The 16,680-nt window shown below is 39.3% G+C and overlaps 1 protein-coding gene across 2 annotated transcripts in view; it reads left to right on the top strand.

Moving 5' to 3' along the window:
* Positions 1–16,680, top strand: part of GUCY1A2 (guanylate cyclase 1 soluble subunit alpha 2) — a 331,166-nt gene that overhangs the window by 208,404 nt on the left and 106,082 nt on the right. The window lies entirely within an intron of this gene.

Here is a 16,680-nt window from a genome sequence, read left to right on the forward strand (position 1 = left end):
TTTGGCTATTGTTGAGAGTGGTCAAGCTTTGAAATTGTTAACAGGATTTTTAATAATTTAGAAAACTATGAGAAATCAGCTGAAGCAAAACTCTTGTTGGATTTCTGATCCAGCTCTGTGTGTGTGTGTGTGTGTGTGTGTGTGTGTGTGTGTGTGTGCGCGCGTGCACATGCATGTGCCAAGATGTTGCAATGTATTAAAGCTGCCTATTCAGATAATACTGTTCTTAATAGAGTCCAAAGCAATATTTTTAATTTCCTATTTTCCTTGAGTACTCAAAGTTTGATATATTTTTTTAAGGTTGTTTATTTGTGTACAGTGAATGAGGGGTAGGGGCACAGAGAGAGGGAGAGAGAGAATCCCAGGCAGGCTCTGAGCTGTCAGTGCAGAGCCCAACTTGGGTCTCAATCACATGACCCTCAGATGATGACCCAAGCTGCTGCAATCAAGAGTCAGATGCTCAACCCACTGAGCCACGCAGGTGCCCCTCAAAGTTTGATATTGCATAGATTTTTTTATGCTGTCATGGAAAGCATAACTTAACCTAATTTCATTGCTCATTTCACTGTCTCATAAACAATAGGGCATATTTCAGCTGTATGATGAAAGAAATTTCTTTGACCATCACAGGAGGCCTGCTGAGGACTGTTGAATTTGCTCATGTGCAATGACAATTAAGAGTAGAGGGAAGGGTATTGAACAGAAGCATGGGAAGCTCATTTTAATTCTTTGTTACTTAATTAAGTCATGTAACATATCTGTGCCTACCTTCTGCTTCTATAAAGTCATGTAACATATCTGTGCCTACCTTCTGCTTCTATAATTTACAGAACATTTTGTTGTGGTTGACACATAAATTGTGCTCAGCAGATCATTGTTGTTGGGATTTTTTTCTGCCCATAAAAAAGAGAGTGTTATTATTTGGAAAATTATAAATTCAGTTGAATTTTCCACATAATAACACTATCTGCAGTAAATACCTTGTGAATTAATGAACAGTGCAAACAACTGGTTCCACCTCCATCCAATTGAAAGAACAGCAGGGCTAGAAGGAATGTCTTGGGGAATTTGCTATGAAGGGAGGGAAGAAGAGTGTGTGCGTCCATTTGGATTGCTATAACAAAAATACCACACCAGGTAGCTTATACACAACAGAAATTTATTCCTCACAGTTTTGGAGGCTGGGAGTTCCAAGATCAAGGTGTTGGCAGATTCACTGTCTAGCGAGGATCCACTTCCTGGCTCATAGATGGCTGTCTTCTTGCCATGTCCTCACATAGTGGAAGGGACAAGGATGTTCACCTTCTGTGGTCTCTTTTATAAGGACTCAAATCTCATTCATGAGTGTAGAGCCCTCCCAAAGGTCTCTAATCACCTCCTATATCCCAATATCATCACACTGAGGATTGAGTTTCAACATAGGAATTTGGGGGCACACAAACATTCAATCTATAGTAGACATTGATATTTACTGAATGCCTAATTTAGCTAGGTACCATGCTAAATTCTTTTTATATGTTTATTGATTTATCTTCAACAAATAATTATCACCTACTGTGTTCTACATACTGAGCTAGGCATTGGAGCATAGTGGCATGGTCCATATTGTTTGGTGCTTATAAATTGAGCATTGGGGATAGACATTAAACAATGACACAGTTAATGATTACTTAATTAAAATTATGGCTATCACTGGAGAGGTATAAAATTTAATCTTTTCATCAACATTGTAAAATAGATATTATTTGCTTTATACAGAGGAAGAAAATGAGGCTTAAAAAGGTTAAAGAAATAGTCTGAGGTCACAAAGATAATAGGTTGTGGACTTAACATTGCTTAGGCTTTATCTCTTCCAGAAGGCTGCTTGTGGGGGTCTCAAGGCTGCATGATCTTAAGGAGGTCCACAGCTTGACCAACCCCTTTCACCCATTTATCCCTTAAAGGAATGTTTCTTGAGCACCTACCACATGTCACCAGCATGCCAACTAGTGAGCAAAATGGACATGATACCTGCCTTCATGGAGTTCATAGTCTAGTGAGGATGGCAGAGAATCACTTCTCAAAAAAATACATAATTATAAACTACTACAAAATGACTGAGAAAAAATTAAATGGTGCTATGAGAGCCTGTGATAGAGACATCCACTTTAGCCTAGGAGTTCAGGAAGGCATCCATGAAGAGGTGACCTTAAAGTAGAGATCTAAGGATGAGGAGGAGCTAACCAGGTAGGAAGGATGGTGGAAACAGAGGATTGTACGCGGGGGGTCGGGGGGGGGGGGGGGAGTCAGGATCCGCAAAGGCTGTGAGTCAGAAAGGAACATGATTAAGTTGGAACAAGTAAATGAAGATCACTGTGGTCAAACTGAAATAATGGAAGAGTAGCACAAGGTAAAGATAGGTAGGAGCTAGAACCTGGTGTTTTAGCCTTTTTAAGGAATTTGGTCTTAATCACAGGATCAAAGTGAAGTCATGGAAGGATTTTGGATAGAGGAGTGACACAAGTAGATTTGCTTCATCAAAATCACTTTATCATATCAATCAGTGAAAAATGGGCAGGAGACATGAATAGATTCTTTTCCAAAGAAGACATCCAGATAGATGTCACATGAAATAGACACATGAAAAATGCTCAGCATCATTCATCATCAGGGAAATGCCAATCAAAACCACAGTGAGATACCACCTCACACCTGTCACAGAAACTAAAATTAACACAATAACAGATGTTGGTGAGGATATGGACAAAGGAGAACACTCATGCACTGTTGGTGGGAATTCAAACTGGTGCAGCCATTCTGGAAAACAGTATGGAGGTTTCTCAAAAAATTAAAAATAGAACTACATTATGACCCAGCAATTGCACTACTAGGTATTTATCCAAAGGATATAAAAATGCTGATTCAAAGGGACACATGTACCCCAATGTTTATAGCAGCGGTATTGACAATAGCCAAAATATGGAAAAAGCCCAAGTGTCCATTGACAGATGAATGGATAAGGAAGCTGTGGTATATATATTCAATGAAATATTGCTTAGACATCAAAAAGAACGGAATCTTGCCTTTTGTGACATTGTGGATGAAACTAGGATGTATTATGCTAAATGAAATAAGTCTGTCAGAGAAAGACAAATATCATATAATTTCATTCATATGTGGAATTTAAGAAACACAACAGATGAACATAAGGGAAGGGAAGCAAAAAAAAGAAATAAAAACAGAGAGGGAGGCAAACCATGAGAGACTATTACATACAGAGAAAGAACTGAGGGTTGCTGGAGGAAGGTGGGCGGGGCCGGGCTAGATGGGTGATGGGCATTAAGGAGGGTACTTGCGATGAGCACTGGGTGTCCTATGTAAGTGATGAATCAGTAAATTCTATTCCTGAAATCATTAAAAAAATAAAGAATTAACAAAATCACTTTCTCAGTGGTGTGGGCATAGATCTTCAGAGCAAAAGCAGAACATAAGGATATTATCGCCATCATTCAAGTGAGAAATGATGGTAGCATTACCTGGGCTGGCAGGTGTGTATCAGAGGCTTGAGTCATTGATGGAAACCAGAAGGAAGCAGTTAATTTTGTCTACTTAATGGAAATACTTCCATTCATGCAAATCACCTGCTGATCTGAATATGTTCTTGATTTGGCATTAGGTAGGCTCATCGTGAATTGATTGTTAACGATGACTTTGATTTTAAAAGTAGTTTATATATTATCTATATTGACCTAGCTCTTGATAGAGATGTTTATAATACAGTTTGCCTCAGTCATAATTCTCTAAGCGTCTACTATTCTAGCGCTCTATTAACCCCTGCAGGACTTAAAAAGATAACTTAGATACTATCCTTGCTTGCAAAAGCAAGTGGCCTAGTAATCTAGACAAGATGATAACAAAGTGCAAACACGAGTGACTGTGGTGTACAACGTGCCGTGCCGCGGCCAAGTTTTATTGCATTTCTTTAAGAAGCAAAGATCACTTTCTACTGAAGGATTTAAAGGATCAGCAAAGAGCATGGAAATGGACTTGGAGGCATGTGACACATTTAACTCATGGAAGAGGGGGTGTGGAAGGCAAAGATAGAGCATGGAAATGGACTTGGAGGCATGTGACACATTTAACTCATGGAAGAAGGGGTGTGGAAAGCTTAATCTGGGAGGATAAAAGATAGTAATTATATTGATACCTGAAGCTATTAGAATTTTTGGAGATTAGATAATCTTGCTTCAAGAAACAAATTTGTAATGAAACAGTTTCATTTGATTTGCTTATTTGGCTTCACCATGCACTTCTTAAAAGAAGACTTAATATTTTTAGAGCAGTTTTATGTTTACAATAAAATGGAGAGTAAGGTACCAAAATTTCCCATATACTTGCTGGCCCCGTAGCTTTACCCAGTGAGCATCATTCACCAGAATGATTTTTTACCAAGGATGAACTCACATTGATACATTATAAACACCTCAAGTCCATAGTTTGCTTTAGGATTCACTCTTGTATTGCACATTCTATGGGTTTGATTAAATGTATAACAACATATGTTCATCATTCTAATATACAGAGTATTTTCAATGCCTGAAAAATTCTATCCCTAGTCATTCCCCCTCCTCACTCACCAGTCACTGTCAATTACTAGTCTTTTTGCTATCTCCATAGTGTTACCTTTTCCACAGTGTCGTATAGTTGGAATCATATAGTATGATGCCTTTTCAGATTGGTTTCTTTTACTTACTAATATGCATTTAAGTCTCCAGGTCTTATCACACGGTTTGATAGTTCATTTTGTTTTAGTGCTGAATAATATTCCATTGTTTGTATGGACTGTGTTTATTTGTTCATTTATCTAATTTATCATTTCTCTGATGATATAGGATGTGATGCATCTTTTCATATGCTTATTTGCTATCTGTATATCTTTGGTGAGATGTCTATTAAGGTGTTTGGCTCATTTTTCAATCGGGTTATTTTCTTACTGGTGAATTTTAAGAGCTCTCTCTATATTTTGGATAAGAGTTCTTTTATCAGATGTGTCTTTTGCAAATATTTTCTCCCAGTTTTTGTCTTGTCTTCTCATTCTCTTGATACTGTCTTTTGTAGAGAAGGTTTTAATTTTAATGAAGTCCAGTGTATCAGTTATTTCTATCATAGATCTTGTCTTCAGTATTGTATGTAAAAAGGCATCACCATATCCCAAGGTCATCTAGGTTTTCTTCTTACAGTAGTTTTATAGTTTTCCATTTTCCATTTAGGTCTGTGAGCCATTTCTAGTTAATTTTTGTGAAGGGTGTAAGGTCTCTGTCTAGATTCATTCTTTTGCATGTGGATATCTACTCGTTCCAGTATCATTTGTTAAAGAAGCTATCTTTGCTCCACTTTGTTGTCATTGCTTCTTTTTTGTTTGCTTGTTTATTTTGTGTGTGTGAGAGCTAGCACAGCATGCTCGGGGGAGGGGCAGAGAGGGAGGGAGAGACCATTTCGGAAACAGGCTCCACCACACGGTCAGTACAGAGCCTGATGTGAGGCTCAGACTCGTGAACCATGATATCATGACCTGAGCTGAAGTCAAGAGTCAGACCTGAGCTAAGAAGTCAAGAGTGGTACACTTGACCAGTTGAGCCACTCAGGTGCCCAGCCTTTCATTATTTGTCAAAGATCAGTTGACTGTATTTCTGAGAATCTACATCTGGGTTCTCTGTTCTGTGCCACTGATATATTTGTCTGTTCCTTCACTACTATCACAAGGTCTTGATTACTGTAGCATTATCATAAGTCTTGAAATTATTCACTTTTGTGACATTAATTCACTTAATTTTACACTCATTATGTGTTTACTGAAAATATAGCAGACATTCACTGATTTTTAGGGGCAATGTTTAAAGTTCTGGCAAATCAGGAATCCCTGGAAAACTTCTCTTGAAAGTGATAGACTCAGTAATTATTTTACAAAGAGTAAATAATTGATGATTTCAAGTAGAGCAGTAACTCTGAGTATAAACATGGTGGTGGGAGATATGGGAAGTTGGCAAAGAACTTTGTGTTCTTCATTTTGATTGGCGCATAGAGTAAAAGTGGTAGTGGGGGATGAAAGTGGAGAGTTGGAGCCCTCTCATTGATGATCCTACAGGATAGCCTGCTGGACAGCAGAAAGAAATTTTCAGTTGCCCACATCTAACTTGAAGATTTAGAAAGAAATTTTGACTGCATGTTTCAATATATTTTTCTTTTTTCACGTGACCCGGTATTCAATAACTTTTATGGTAAATAACCTGGGGCTTGACAGCAGCATTTTCCACATGGTTGAGATTCCTGGAAAGAAACTGGAGTTTATATTGTTAGATCTACTGAGCATATTACCAGAAGAGCTTTATTTGATAGGCAGTCATTTGGAATCTATTTTCCCTCATTTGGGAGTAGTTACCAGGCCAAATCACTGTTCTATTTATATCCATGACCTCTTTTCCAGTGCTGTATCAGCTGAGCACTGTAGAGACATCCTTAAAAGAAGTAGTATTTGGGTCAGAAACGTCAACCAAAATGAGTGTAATTAGACAGATTTTTTTTTAAAGAATGAGGGGTTTTTAAGTAGCTTTATCAGTAAATCCTTAAAGTAGTTTCCATTTGAATTGCTAAGCGATTATACAGCCATTAATTGAACTTAGCAAACTTGCTTTGGATCATTGAATACCTATTGTGCAAAATGACCCTCAGCATTTTGGGTGTGTGTTGGGGGGGCTGGGGTGATGCCTGGGCTAGGACTTGTTGAAAGTTCTGACAAGGAAATCTTTGCAGAAGTTTATTGCCCTATGGGATAGGGTGGAAGACCAAGAAGGAGTATATGGGAATGACTGGAGTTCAAGGGTAGGAGTACTTTTCTTTCTTTTCTTTTTTCTTTTTCTTTTCTTCTCCTTGGGTCTTAAAGACAAGGTGAATATCTGGGTAAATATTGTAGTGTTGTTAGTTCATGTAATATAAGAGAAGTCCTTCAACTTCGAAAATCACAAATATACCTGAGAACATGTGAAAATGTAGATGGCTGGGCCTTATACCTATATTTTGATTTAGTAGATCTAGGTGTGGGACCTTTGGGGTCTGATTTTTAACAAGTACCCTCTGGGTGATTTTTATGTAGGTGGTCCTGAGTTTTGAGTTGGAAAACTTTACAATTCCAACCTGTAGAAATCAGACACAATTTAAAGCATTCAGTAAAACTCATAAAAACGATCCTGCTACTGTGCTAGGATCCAGGCATATAAAAAGTAAAGTACATATCTAGTAGGAGGAGAATATAAACATGTGCGTGCACGCGCATGCACACACACACACACACACACACACACACACACACACTCCCAACACCAATGTAATACCATGCTAAAGAGAGAAATTTATCCATTGGGTATTTGTATGCCAGTTACGCACTCAGAAGTAGGGAAAGAAAACTTGAAAGTGAGGGCTTCCTCTTGAGATAGACTTTGTCTGTCTAGTTTGTAGTGTTAGGAACATGCCCTCCAAGCTGTGTACCCAGTGAGGTAGAAATAGTTCCTCTTCGTTATGAGACATCTCCTTTCAAAATAATGAGCACATCCATGTGGTTTTCAAGGCCTTTAAAAAAGAGTAAATAAACCTGGTTTCAACCCGTTTGCTGATTCAGGATGTCTGGTGGTAATCAGGCTGTGAATTTTAAAGCTGTAGTGGGGAAAACAGTCCAGGGGTAAAAATGGGAGCTGACTTTAGGAGCGCGAACTTTTATTTTCCTGAGACTGTGCAAAGAGTCAGTGTTTGTGTACAGAGACTCCTCTCTCTGAAGTTCCAGTTAATGACAATGCCAAGTGAGAACTTTCAGTTCCTGTGTGACAAGAGGTAACATCCATAGAAAGTTAGAAGTAATAGGACGTTACTTTAATGACCCATCACACCTTCGTTCTTATTGCCAATGACCACATAAGGACCAGCATGGAGCACTAGCCTTTGCAACATTAACTCATTAAAACATCAAAATTATTTCCAGAATATCAGCCTTTGACATCATAAAATAGGACCTATGATGAAAGTACTAATATTGGATTGACTATAAGATGATCTGAAAAAAAATTAAAAAGGACAGGGTAACAATTTTGCTTTCTGGTAATTGTTGTATAGGAAGGGGATAAATATGTGGAGGTGGATTCCCAACATAGCGTCTGATGAAAATGAATGTGCTAAGGAGGTGGAGGCTGCTTCTTGGTCCCCCTGTGGGAGATAGATGCCCTTCGTGCTCAGTTGTTACTGTTCTGTCTAATCCCAGGAACTGGTGTCCTCAGTGGTGTCCCCTCCTTTAGAGTTAGGGTGGCAGGGTGTGGCCATATCCAGGCTGCTGCATTCTGCCAGCCATCACCTGTGAAGCCTCAGTTTTCTCCTGTACCTCTGTTACTGGTGAGTGATCTACTTTTACACCCTGGTAATGCCAGGTGGAATGCCTACAGAGATCTGGTTCACAGTGTCATAGAGATCTCAGGTGATGACTGAAGAGTGTGCCACCTTCTCTCTCAGTGGCAGCAGAAGGAAGTAGTGGATGAGGAGCCAGTGGAGAGATTGGAATCCTGGAGAAGAAAAATGAATGAGGAGGTAGAGGAGAAGATGAGGAAGGGAAGTTCAGATGAGAGATGGTGCACGAGAATAAAGTGGTGGAGGTGACGGAAGTGGGGGGGGGGGCGGGCTTGAGCCCTGAACATGATCTCTTCAGGGACTTTCTTGAGTGTGGAGTTAGAGACCATGGATGCTCAGGTTGGCAGGGCCTTCTCCACCTGAATCCCAAGTTGGGGTAAATGCAGCGGCACTTGGGTGAGGGCACAAGTTTCATCAACCAAAATATACCCGCCTTGTGGGACCTCGCCTTTTGAGCCAACCCCCACCTAATACTTAAGAGATCCAATGCAGATTTGCTAAGGTTTATACCAATTAGGGTGAAAGAGTTCAGACATCCCAGGACAGGCTACAAGTTCAGGGTCTTCTTTTGGACAGACTCTTACTGCAGAAACAAGGCGATCATTAAAGAGTATGATGAGGTCATATCTTCTGGACAGGTGTCATTTCTTTCCATTTGAAACCTAGGATCAGCACCGTTTGCCCACCTCCGACCCCACCCTTCATCTACAGGAGCAGGACATCACCTGTAGCTTCTTCACCTTCATCACTGCCTCAGACCACAGCCTCCCAGAATCTGACAAAACAATTGTTATTACTAATGGGGAACTATAGCCCAGTTCGTACAGGAGTAACTACCCTGTGAAGGGAAATCAGACCACATTCAGCAGGGCAGTCCATGGAGATACTCAAGCTCTTTGGGTACTCATGTGGTTAACGCCTGCCTTTGGAAATTGTTCTCGCCCCAGATTACCTGCCATCATTAGTCGGACCTCTGTTTGGGCAACTATGGTGTTGTGCATGTGCTGGTCTCTGTGCTCCATCAGTGCTGTCATCATCATTAATGTAGCTTTTGTGGACATGGCCATCATCTGTCTAAGCCAAGGAAATGATACTAAAGACAGCACTGCCTTTATCTCCATTGCTTGAATCTTTGTGTCAAGGCCTTCCTGCCTGCTTCTGATATAGATACTTAACAGTCATATTGGAAGAGGATCATTGTATCTTCAAGCCCCACAACCACAAGAACAATGAAAATCTAGGTTCATGTTTAATGTCTGGCAAGTTGCTCATCTTCCAGTGGATAACGCCATGGCCCCAAGACCTGTGCTTGGCCATCAACACCTGAATTTTCATCTTTGGCCAGGAGCCCATGTCACCCACCCTGCTGAGTATCTGGAAACAGGGACATAAACAGTGGAGAGCTGCTGAACTTGTATGAGGTAAAGGATAAAAGTAAGGGACCTCTCAATCTACCCAAATCCAAAACTTTCCAGTAGCTTTTTTGCTACTGATAAGTCTTCATGAAGGCCTGTGCCATGCTCTACCTTTTCTAGTCAGTCTTTTGGATAATCTGTGTCCAGAGCACCAGCGACCCCATTTTTTGGTTTCTAGGTGACAGGGACCTTCAGAACCACCTGTGGACTCAGGCTCCCTACCAACCACTGGAAACCTCTTCCACCTCCCTTCCTTTCATTGTCACTCAGGAACCACACCTGATGTCAGAGAGGTGATTAGGCTGGCAGGTGTGGCTCTATCCTCTCAACAAGGGTGAATAGGGTGTCCTTTCTGGGAATTACATGTTCTTAGCCACAGTCAATGAGCTCATGCAGAGTGTGGCATGTTTCTCAGCCCCCTTTTGCCTACCTGATCATAACCAGGTGACAAAGTGCTCTGTGAGATTCCAGGAGAGAAAAGACATATTCATTTGTAGACTTCATCTGCCTCCAACTCATTCCAACATCTCTCTTCTCCTTTCTGTGCCTCTCTCAACTTTTCTCTCCTCTTTCTGTTTTTAATGACTTGAGGGACCAAAACCAGAAAGCAAAACAATTAGAAAGCAGACTTTCCAATTTGGTTCTCCTCTTGATGATACCTAGAAGGAGAGAGGGAGGTTGTCCAGTAAAATAGGCTGCCAGAGCTCTCTGACCCTCTATTTTTATGCCCCCTCCCCCCACTCCACAAGCTTTCTTTTACAAGTCCTAAAGTTCAAAAGAAGACAGACCAAGGAATGTGGGATTGAAGGACTGAGTTGGATGTGAATCCGTGGGACAGAGATTATTCATTGCCCTGTTATACACAGTATTCTTTTAGGCTAATCCTAGGCCAATATCACCACCACTACCCTTCCCCATGACACACACAAACTCCTTTCTCCTTACTGTGCCCAAATTTCTAAGAAACCTGGTAGATATTTCTTGAGCATTAGCCTGGAGGGGATGGAGAAGAATGTTACAGGAGTGAGATCCTATTAAGAACTAAAATAAACTCTTTTAAATGATTACTTTAAAACTAAAATAACATTGGGGCACCTGGGTGGCTCAGTCGGTTGGGTGTCCAACTTTGGCTCAGGTCATGACCTCACAGTTCGTGAGTTTGAGCCCTGCATCAGACTCTGTGCTGACAGCTTGGAGCCTGGCGCCTGCTTCAGATTCTATGTCTCCCTCTCTCTCTGACCCTATCCCACTCAGGCTCTGACTCTGTGTGTCTCTCTCTCAAAAATAAATAAACATTAAAAAAATTTTTTAACTAAAATAACATAAATAAAAAGGAAGAGTGCACAGCTCTGTGCACTCCTTTATTTCTACACCTCCTTTATTTCTGGGATAATGTAAGGGTTTTTACTATCAAGGGTTGAACAGATGATATACAGAGATGGGTAAATTGTTTTAGTTTGATAAAAGCATCTATAATAATATGTGAGGCAATAGTCATACATAATAATTTTAGTGCAGAAGCCTCCTATGTTCAGAAAAGGATGTGAGCGGTCTTTTCCACCTCCATGAGTAGTTTAGCCATATTTATTCTTATCTAGTACCATTCAAGAACAGGTCAGAGATGTCAAAAATAAATGAAATGCACTACTTTAGGTAGTTTGTTGTATTTAAAATTGTATGTAAAAAACACCAAAGCAAGTGTAAAGGAATTCAGAACATAGTCAACTTTACAGGCATTTTTTTTTGAAAGTTTACAATTTCCACTTGTTTATCTGGTTTAACTCAAGGAAACATCCTTAGGAGCAAATGTAATTGATATATAATGTTTTCCCTTTTTCTGCTCCCGTGAAGCAAAATTGACTAATGTTTTTGGAGGGAACCCATTAAAATTTGCATATATACTTAATTCTGCTAAACTTGCGTAGATCAGAATTAGATGAAGGGAGAGAAGAATAGAACTTCCATGGAAAGATGCATGGCTAAGGTGGTAGCATTTAGACCAAGATTTTTAGGTTAAGAGGCTGAATATATCTGTAAGGAAAGAAAAAAAAAACATCTTACAGATATATTACCTGCAGTTTCCAGACATCTAAGTATTTGAAAACTTTTAAGCTATTACCTATTCATTCATGTGCATACAAGTACTACTCACCAAATATTTCTGACTCGTGTCTGGGCAGAAGGGTGGTTGAATTTTCCCATCGCCTTTGCACTGATCATGGTCATGTGACTTGCTTTGGTGGATGAATCTTGAGAAGCTCTATATGTCACATCTGGGACAAAGCTGTAATGGCTAGTGCACGGTTTGTCAGAACCTCTTTATCTCTGCCATGGCAACCAGCACCAGGTGGGGAGGTTCTATTAGCTTTTGTCCTAGAGTAGAGAGACACAGCACATGTTTCTCCCCTCTCCTCCAATCCCTTAACTCACATGAATTTGTAGCATGAATCAAAAATAAGCCTTTGTTATTTTGGGGCATTCAGATATTGAAGATATATTGTTATTGCAACATACTCTAGCCTAGCATGATGAAAACATCTTTTAGATTTTTTCTATATGTTGGATGTTTATGAATAATTGTGAGTTGCACAACTTGATATAAAGGCCATTGTTTTTTGATGTCTATTTCTTGCCTAGTTTTTTTCAGTTTGTTTGTTTGTTTATTTATTTATTTATTTATTTATTTATTTTGAGAGAGAGAGAGCACGAGCAAGAGGGGGCAGGGAGGGAGGGAGAGGGAGAGAGAGGGAGAGACAGAGAGAATCCCAAGCAGGCTCATTGCCATTAGCTCCAAGCCCAACACAGGGCTGGAACTCATGATTGGTGAGATCATGACCTCAACCAAAATCAAGAGTCAGACACTTAAGCAACTGAGCCACCCAGATGTCCCTTGCCTAATTCTTGATCCTATTGTTTCTGACAGGTAAACAGACTTCAAATATTTGGAAACTAAATACTATAAAAGCTTACATGATCATGTATAGATTTTCATGTGATTTTGTTATATTGTGTACACATTTATCTTGCACTTTCTTAGAATTCTGTGTCATAGCCATTGGCAACTGGTCCATATCCATACTACATTACACACAGCTAAAAGAAAAAGTGCAACATAGAACTAATCTGTATTGTTATGGTACAAATTCTAGGAATACACATTTAGTGGAACTCATTCAACTTTAGCTGAAAGATAATGAAGATGATGACTGATGAAGAAGAGGAGGATAGGGATTTCAAGAAGAGATAATGCTTCAGGAACATGCATGTTCACAGTTCACTGTAAAGCAATTCAGTTTGTACAAATAGTTTACTGCCTATGTGTTCTGATATCTGAAAATCAGAATTTAGTTTCAAAGTTCATGGCTCACAACATGTGGTATATACATAGAATGGAATATTTCTCAGCTATAAAAAAGAATGAAATCTTGCCATTTGCAATGATATGGTTGGAGCTAGGGGGTATAATGCTAAGAAAAGTCAGTCAGTTAGAGAAAGACAAATACCATATGATTTCACTCATGTGGGATTTAAGAAACAAACAAGTAAGCCAAGGGGAAAAAGAGAGAGAAGCAAACCAAGAAACACACTCTTAACTGCAGAGAATACACTGATGGTTACCAAAGCGGGGGGTGAGTGGGGGGATCAGTGAAATAGGTGACAGGGATGAAGGAGTACGCTTGTGATGGGCACTGGGTGTTGTATGAAAGTGTTGAATCACTATATTGTACACCTGAAACTAATATTACACTGTTTGTTAACTGGAATTTATATAAAAACTTAAAAAAAGTATATAGAAGTACAAAAAGATGAAATAAATAGAATTAGCAGAGGACAGGGGCGCCTGGGTGGCGCAGTCGGTTAAGCGACCGACTTCAGCCAGGTCACGATCTCACGATCTCGCGGTCTGTGAGTTCGAGCCCCGCGTCAGGCTCTGGGCTGATGGCTCAGAGCCTGGAGCCTGTTTCCGATTCTGTGTCTCCCTCTCTCTCTGCCCCTCCCCCGTTCATGCTCTGTCTCTCTCTGTCCCAAAAATAAATAAAAAAAAAAACGTTAAAAAAAAAAAAAAAAAAAAAAAAGAATTAGCAGAGGACATTGTGTTTTCAGGGGGAAATGGTAAACTGACACATATTAGACATTCATTATTTACTGGATGTCTTTCTCAGTGGGAATTCTTTGGGGGAAGTATATTTCAGTCCTTGGAGTATAACCTTTCCCAACTCACAATGGATTGTCTTTCTTTTCTCACCATATGATTTTATTTCCATTTCTCTGGCACAAGAAAACAGGTGAAAATGTTGAACTTCATGATAGGTCTAGGATATTGGGAGTAACTTTAGATGCATATTTTCTGAGAAGATTTTGGTGATCAAGTGATCGTTTTGGCATTTCTCGTCTCATGAGCTTAACTCTTCTCATTATATTCCCTAAATAAGTGCCAACAGATTTTATGCAGTACATTTTTTAATACCCTATTGTTAGAATGCACTCACACAAAATCTAATTATGGCTATTATATCTTAACTAATAGCATATTTTATAAGTTTTGGTAATTTATGATAGAAGCATCTCCAATCATTCAGAGGCAATTTTTTTTCTATACACATCTATGTGGCGCTCATGAAATGAGCAGTGAATATGAAAACACTATTAGAATGATTTATTATAATCATGATAAACGTGGATAAACATGGATAAATCATGATAAACATGATTTATTTGTTTATTCATTTGGTATATATTTATTAAGTAGCTATATTTTAGAAACCACTATAAGCATTAGGAATACAGAGATGAAGAAAACATGGACCCATTCTTTTTTTTCTGTTTAAAAAAATTTTTTTTTAACGTTTATTTATTTTTGAGACAGAGAGAGACAGAGCATGAACGGGGGAGGGTCAGAGAGAGAGAGGGAGACACAGAATCGGAAGCAGGCTCCAGGCTCTGAGCCATCAGCCCAGAGCCCGACACGGGGCTCAAACTCACGGACCGTGAGATCGTGACCTGAGCTGAAGTCGGAGGCTTAACCGACTGAGCCACCCAGGCGCCCCAACATGGACCCATTCTTAAAGAGCTGCCATCAGAGTTGGGGATACATCTTGATTATAACCTATGATGTAAGCCATAGCAAAGAGGTGTGGGAAGTGCTGTGGAAACAGAAGGAATGGTTAGTTGTACTAAGAACCAATGGAGAGACCATGGAGGGATTCATAGAAAAGGTGATATTGGAATTGGACATTTAACATAATATTTTGTCACTTTCCTCTAATTAAAATGTTAGAACTATTGAGGAGTTTACCTCCATATACTTTTTAAAAATGTTTTTATTTATTTTTGAGACAGAGAGAGAGCATGAGTAGGGGAGGGGCAGAGAGAAGGGGAGACACAGAATCTGAAGCAGGCTCTAGGCTCCGAGCTGTCAGCACAGAGCCTGATGCGGGGCTCAAACTCATGGACTGTGAGATCATGACCTGAGCCGAAGTCGGACGCTGAACTGATTGAGCCACCCAGGCGCCCCATCTCCATATACTTTTTTAATTTGAGAATGGTTGACACACAATGTTAGATTAGTTGTAGGTGTTCAACTTAGTGATTGGTCAAGTTTATACATTATGCTGTGCTCACCATCACTTGTCCCATTACATCGCTATTACAATATCATTGACTATATACCTTACGCTCTTTTTACTCCCTTGACTTATTCCATAACTGGAAGCTTCTATCTCCCTCTCCCCTTCATCCATTTTGGCAACACCTCCATCCCCCTCTCCTCTGGTAACCATCAGTTCTCTGTATTTATAGTTCTGATTCTGCTTTTTGTTTGTTTATTAAGATTCCATTTATGAGTGGACTCACATGGTCTTTGTTTTTCTCTGATTGAGTTATCTCACTTGGAATAATACCTCCTATGTCCATCTATCTTGTCTCAAATGGCACAATTTCATCTTTTTTTATCTGTTTGTCTGTTGATGGACCCTTAGGTAGCTTTTGGGTCTTGGCTATTGTAAATAATGCTGCAGTAAACATAGAGATGCATATACCTTTTCTAGTTCATGTTTTTATTTTCCTTCAGTAAATACTGAATAATGGAATTATTGGATCATATGGCATGTCTATTTTTAATGTTTTGAGCAACTGTTTCTTTAAAAAAGTATTATACTTTTTCCATACTCTTTTCCACAATGGCTACACCACCCACCTTCTTTTTCTCTACATCCTCACCAATACTTGTTACTTCTTGTCTTTTCAATTTTAGCCCGGATGGGTGTAAGGTGATATCTCATTGTGGTTTTGATTTGGATTTCCCTGATTGTTAGTGATGTTGAGCATCTTTTCATGTGTCTCTTGATCATCTGTATGTCTTCCTTGGAAAAGTGTCTATTCTGGTCCTCTGCCCAGTTTTTAACTGGATTATTTGGTTTCTTTAGTGTTGAGTTATAGGAGTTCTTTATAGTTTTTGGATATTGACCCCTTGTCAGATATATCATTTGCAAATTATCCAAAGTATACCACCATATACTTTGGATAATTAGAGAACTTTCCTCTGAACATAAGTTATGTATCATGCTATATGCCTTAGAAATTTAAGAATTTTAACCTGGGGTAAATACTTAGGAGATTTAACAAAAGTAATGTCTATTCAGAATGGATGCTGACAATAAAATTAGAATAGGGTCTGAAAAGACTCTGACAGTGCCTGTTACCTCTTTAATTGTAGGGTTATGGATGGGTTTTTGTACATCAGTTTCTCATCTCCCAGATATAGATAATATTGAAAGGTTGAAGGAGATAAGAGGATAGCTTTGTAAAAGGTCATTATTTGAAAATTGTTCACACAAAATAC

This window comes from Panthera onca, chromosome D1 (assembly GCF_046562875.1).
Source record: "Panthera onca isolate mPanOnc1 chromosome D1, mPanOnc1 haplotype 2, whole genome shotgun sequence".
Classification (NCBI taxonomy): Eukaryota; Metazoa; Chordata; class Mammalia; order Carnivora; family Felidae; genus Panthera; species Panthera onca.